Raw genomic sequence first — 6,000 nt, forward strand, 5'->3', positions numbered from 1 at the left:
TTATATCGGAAACACATGTCTTCATTTTTACAGAAGGAACTACTTACGGAAATGAGTTTCTCCAAGCTTTCCAACGTTTGTCGAGGTATTTCTTTCATCGTGGAATATATTTGACCAGGAAATCTTGTATTTTTCAAGAGAAATATCTCACCGACGCACAATTGCCATTGCTTTCGCTATGTGAACTGCATGCTTCATACGTTTGATGATGTAAGCCCCTGTCAGTGTTTCCAACCCCTTTCTTTCACTATGCTTGCCTAAACTAACCAAACCTAACCTTATCGGAAATGGTTCATGGGGCTATCCATCAGCTGCCCGGGCTATCAGTCAGCTACCCCTGCATAATGTAAAATTTTCACACGTGACGAACACGATAGTAGATATTTTTCGGTGAAGAAGGTTGGAAACACTACATACCCAGAACTTGAGTCAAAATGTTCCCACCATATTGTGTGTTACAGAAGCGAAGAAATTAAGGTAAATATGCGATAACGCCCGGACAAATTTCACTCATGTATTTCCTTAATTTTACCACTGGTACTTACCTATTTTGCCTTGCAGAACATTCTTTAAGGTGAAGTTATGCCTTTTTCCATTAAATACTAACTTTTCATACTAAGATTGATTATTTGTCTTACTTGTTCCGCTTCTGTAATAGACAATATGGCGTGCACTTGTAATGGATCATCGCGCGTCATGACGTGCCAGCTTGTGTTTTGTCAATTTTCAGTGCACAAGTAGTGTTTCAAACCTTCATGACGGAAAATTACGTACTATTTCGATTTTTTTTTTTTCATGTTTACCTCCACAAACCATGCACGTTAGCCCCAAAAACCATCCACGGGTAGCCCCACAAACCATTGATGTTAGCCCCAAAATCCATCCATGGGTAGCCCCACAAACCATTGACGTTAGCCCCAAAAACCATCGGTACTACTTTACTATACCGGAGACACCTATTAATGATTTATTTCGCAATTTTTTACATTGCAAACGTACTATTCTGCATTGCGGAACATTTCTTTAGGTGAAATAATGGAGATCTAACGAAAATAATGTATATTTCATACATATGATAGCCCCACAAACCATCACGGGGACGAGGTATGCCTACTAGGTTAGGTTAGGCCTGTTAGGTTAAGTTCCATTAGCACTCCTTTCGTTCAATTTAGCATATACAGACAACATCGGAATTACAAATTCCACGGCATCTTCCACACCCGGCAACAACTTCATGACGCATCCTCGACACGTCATCTTGTAGCAGCAGCAATAGCACGTATTGTGCACTCCACTCATGCAGAAAGCAAATGGCGGGGTATAATTTAACAATACAGGGAATTTCTCCAATTTGTTTGAATTTTCGGTTACTTACTAATTTGGGTCTCCTAATCACGAATCTGCACTTAAAATTTGGCGCTCACGTATAAATTTGGCGCTTATTTGGGGGCAGGTGAATCCGGCCACTTTCTAACATGCCCTTAACAGGGAGTCTATAGATATAGGCGGGAAGCCGGAGCGGAGCGGAGGCGGGGCCGCGATAGCGGTTGGGGGCGGTAGGTCGATTACCCCAGGGGCGGAGCCCGGAACCGGCGGGAAATTCGGAAATCGAGGGTGTGGAAATAAGAACTTAATTTCGATTATTTTGCTATTTCCACGTGTGAGCGCCAAATTTTGACTGCAGATTCGTGATTAGGGGGCCAAAATTAGTGAGTATGCCGAATTTCAAACAAAATGGAGAAATTCCCTGTATTGTAAAATCGCTCCAATGGCGGCAGCAGCAACAGCGCGTCGGAAATAGATTTTCGTAGAAAACCACATGCATTTGCATTAAAATGGATCAAAACTACATTCCCGAACATCAACAATGCTACAGAAAACGATTTGCGTAAGTACTTTCTCCTGTAAATTTGAAGAAATCCGTCTCCGGTATAGTAAAGTGTTACCAAACCATCCACGGATAGCCCCACAAACCATTCACGCAAGGTTAGGTTAGGCCTGTTAGGTTAGGATCCATTAGCACTCATTTCACCCCTAAATTCATCGAGAAAAAAAAGCACAGCGAACATAGTCAAAAATAGAAATTTTCGTAAAAAGAAGGCACGTTTGGAAACACTGCAGGGATCGCGTGACTTTCAACGCTCTCGCCATCTGCACGCACACAATGTAAACAACGGCATAATGTGGCAGGCAATGGCAATTTCTTACGTAAAAAGTGATTGATTCTTGTTCGGCAGCATTAAACTACGAAGTTTTTACTTTCCGTGAAAGAAAATACCTCCAAGAACGTCCAGAATGCTAAAGAAACTCATTTCAGTAAGTACTTTCTCCTGTAAATTTGAAGAAATCCGTCCGGGCGATATCGCATATTTACCGAAATGAATTTGAAAAATCACTCTGTATGTGAAAAATTGTGTTTGTTTTCGTGTAAAAAGCATAATGGCACCTTAAACTATGTTCCGCAATACACAATTGGTAAATACGAACCATGCGAAACACAAAATATCCGATTTCAATGTGTCTCCGATATAACGAACTGTTACTACTTTCAATATCAGTCCTTATATAACGCGCATTGTAGAAATCTTGGTACGCGACAAATTTCTTAGTTATAAATAAACCAGAAAACATGAAATTATACACACTTAGTTACTGCAAAATCAGACACGAAGAAAATCCTTATCAACACGCAGCAGCTCCGACTATTTAAAAAATATCATTAAATGTACGCAGGAGGAAACACAGTTATGTCCATCCTTTTGTGGAATATAATTTTACAAATAAGAAAATAAAACTTTTTATAAAGTACTTTCTTCATTCAAAAACACCTTCGCTTTTACAAGCAACGCTTTGCGCTTCGTCTTCTTTTGTACATTGCGACTCGAACGTTTTTTGTTTAGAGCGTTCAAAAACCCGTTTCCATTTCATCATACTTGGCGTGGCAAGTTTTCTTTGCATAAAAAAATGCTACAGTATGTAACATTCTTATTCGTACACACAGATTTTCAAAGAAAATGCTTTAATATCTGAAAGGAAATACACTCTTTTGAAATTGTTTCTTTACAATTCAATAACCAATATCATTAGGAACATAAAATCTTACCCAAATTCTGTATAACCAATGACAATAATAAATTAAATGAAACTGAAAGAGAAACATGCCATTGTTTGTACAACTTTTCTATTCGTACACTTAATAATATAAAAGAAAAAAGTATATTCAGAGCAAATTGACTGACAGTTCTAATACTTTGATGCGTATCCTTTGGCTTTAATTACTGCTTGACACCTGTTCTTCATAGAATTAACCAGTTCCCGACATGTTTCAGAGCTTATTTTATTCCACTTGGCTTGCACAACAGTTTTCAACTCTTGTTTGGACTTGACGCCTGATTTATAGAATGCTCAATGGGATTTAAGTCTGAACTTTGAGCTGGTGTTTGTACTAGTTTGGGCACATTCATTCCATATTAGCTAATTCATGTTAACTCGCGGCTTATGCTTACTGTCATTGTCTTGTTGGAATCTGTAGATAGGTGGCATGTCCATTTTTGGGCACTCTGCTTTCCATTGTTCTTCAATATGTCCAAATAGACATATGCATCCATGATACCATCAATAAACTGGATGGTACAACACCTTTTGACGCCATACAGCCAGTGGCGGATTAAGCTTCCTCGCCGCCCCTAGGCACAAGCTTAATGTGCGCCCTTCTCAAAAGAAAAGTAGTAACTTATTTGCACTGACCCAGTACATAAGTTCCGTCTGAATGTGTGATTTTCCCCAAGGTCCCAACAGATTTCTGCCTTGTTAAGAGTGCCAACTCGCAGTTTTTGTGTTCTTCAGAATATTTCGTGTGATGCTAGAATATTTGAAATGTTTTTCCAGTCTGAAATGCCGTGAGTTGCGATGTTTGCCTTGCCCTTGAACAACCTGCATGATGCACAATAAACGGCACCAGTGCTGCACGAATATACCAAATAATTCCGCAAAATTGATTCGCCATTTACAAGTTTACGAAAAGAAACAACACTAATATTTAAAAATCTTGTCTTACCTGCTATGAGTCTTTACGATTTAGAAAAATCGTTTTCAGCATTCTGATTAATTCCACGTCTTAGAAGAACGTCAATTGTAGACTCATTCAGACACCACTCGGCAGGATCGTCACTAACGAAATTTGCACTCTCACTGTCACAATCAGGAACTCCTACGAACTGAGGGGACACTACCTCAGGTGCACTTTCTTCCTCCACTAAACCCACAGTATTTTCGACATTTTGCGTTTCACAGAGTTTACTCGATGTAGCCGCTTCCACTTCAATTTTTGAACTACTTTCGGAAATCACTTGTTCCTTTCGCCTAAAAAAACGTGTCCACTGTAGCAAGCTTTTTCTGTAAGATTGCTTCTCTTTCACGCTTTTCGTTTGCAAGTTTACGATAACCCGCCCCACTTAACTTTGTTCGCTTCATGCTGCCTGCTGTATATATAAAAAAAAACAACCACCAAATCGCAAACGCGATAGCAACAAACTCAAAGCACCAGCCAGAGAATACAGTAAGACAAAAATTAAATTAGTTGCGGTCCACGCAAAAGCTGCACTCACTCACTCACTCACTTATCAGCAGTGTTTATGTGTTTATTTTTTTTTAAAACTGGCATTGTTACAGATGCGAGTTTCAAACAATCAGTCTTCTTTCCTGCCTGGTCATTAACAAACGCTTAGTGGAAGATCGAGGGGTATGCATTTACAAAAAACAAACCAACAAAGGCTGGGCGGCTTGCATTGTCGTTGTAAGCGATAAAAGCCACCTCTCGTGTTAAAAACAAATTTATTGCCGCCTGAAGGAGGCAGAACAGACGAAACATTTCTTGATAACACATAAATCCAATACATCAAGGTTTCTTTCTTATGAAGCGAAAGTGTTCCAAACCGTTGATTTGAAACATTGGTTTCGTAGGTCTAAATTGTCACTGTGTACGTAAGACACTTTTTATTATTCTTGATATTCTGGAAAAAAAGATTTGCCGCCCCCAAGAGTTGCCGCCCCTAGGCACGTGCCTAGTGGGCCTATTTGGTAATCCGCCACTGCATACAGCCCCAAATCATCAATGACCCACCACCGTGTTTAACTGTTGGAACTGTGTTAATGTGATCATTGTATTTATTTGATTTTCTCCAGACCCTATTTATCCAATCTGACCTATATATATTAATCTTGGACTCGCCTGACCATATGACACTATCCCAAAATTCCTGGTCCTTGTGGATGTGCTCTTTCGCGAATGAAAGTCTATTCCTGCGATTCACCTTATTTACATACGGCCTCTTTCGTGGTATTCTGCCATGATATCCATGCTTCCACAAGGCACGTCAGACAGTTTGATCGGACATCATCTTGCCAGCAACATTTTCTACTAACGGTCGTAACTGAGGAACACTTAGTCGGGGGTTTTCTCGCACTCTTTTGGTTTTCTCGGCACATTCTGTGTTGAACTTTCCTCTCTAAATTTGTTTACTATTTTATTGAACTGTGGAGTGTGATTTATTGACTGTTTGTCCAATTTTTCTTAACGAATAATCTCTAAGGGCCAAATTTATAATAACATCCTTCAGATCGGAACTAAGTTCCTTCACCTTGCCCGTTTCGAACATGCTGATAGATAGACGATCGGCCTACAACAGTACCTATAACTTGACAAGTTTAAAAACAAGACGCTGCAATCCATTGTTTGCGCACCTCGCATCACATTTCCCCACCCCATTGTCTGCGGCGACGTTCGTTCGCAGTGTTGCAAACCTGGAGGGAGAGGAATCGTCTGAGAATTTTCAACGAAATTAGAATGTGAAAGACATAATTAGTATCCCCTCACCTACGCTACCTATTGATTACGCTAAATTCTAAATACATTTTGATATTTTCCCTTTAAACCTTAAATGAATTAAGTTATATTAGGGATATTTCTTACCAGCATAAGAAATGTATGAAATAAAACGA

General features: G+C 39.5%; 1 protein-coding gene across 2 annotated transcripts in view; it reads right to left on the reverse strand.

Moving 5' to 3' along the window:
- Positions 1 to 2,852, reverse strand: part of LOC145991390 (uncharacterized) — a 43,578-nt gene extending 40,726 nt beyond the window's left edge. Inside the window, exon 1 of one of the 2 annotated variants that reach the window (XM_083127379.1) lies at positions 2,646 to 2,852. The gene's annotated coding sequence lies outside the window, so the exon portion shown is untranslated. The remainder of the gene's footprint in view (positions 1 to 2,645) is intronic. The other variant, XM_083127380.1, reaches the window with a different exon arrangement.
- Between the last annotated feature and the right edge of the window lie 3,148 nt (positions 2,853 to 6,000).

The sequence above is a fragment of the Lepisma saccharinum genome, chromosome 8, assembly GCF_977018435.1.
Source record: "Lepisma saccharinum chromosome 8, izLepSacc3.1, whole genome shotgun sequence".
NCBI classification, from domain to species: Eukaryota; Metazoa; Arthropoda; class Insecta; order Zygentoma; family Lepismatidae; genus Lepisma; species Lepisma saccharinum.